This window comes from Charadrius vociferus, unplaced genomic scaffold (genome assembly GCF_000708025.1).
Source record: "Charadrius vociferus isolate BGI_N301 unplaced genomic scaffold, ASM70802v2 scaffold1152, whole genome shotgun sequence".
NCBI classification, from domain to species: Eukaryota; Metazoa; Chordata; class Aves; order Charadriiformes; family Charadriidae; genus Charadrius; species Charadrius vociferus.
In genome coordinates, this window is record NW_009647122.1 from 88,970 (window position 1) to 89,252 (window position 283).

Genomic DNA, 283 nt, shown 5'->3' on the forward strand with positions numbered 1-283 from the left:
TCCTCTCCGGACTGGTCCTGGGGTCTCGGCGCATCCACAAGTTGCAGCGGGACCAACCGGCACTGCCCGCACTGCCCATTTCCCCCCCCAAATACAATCCCAACAGCCGTCAGCAGCGTTCCCCGCTCCTGTGTGGGGTTTATTCCCTGCTCGGGAAGGAGATTCCTCCCCCCCCCATGCCCCCCCACTGGATTGTTGGGGCGAGCAGGAGAGAGGGACACCCCCTCCTTCTGCCTCGCTCAGCCTGCCTTTGCGGTTTGCCAATTTTGCGGCAAAAAAAAAA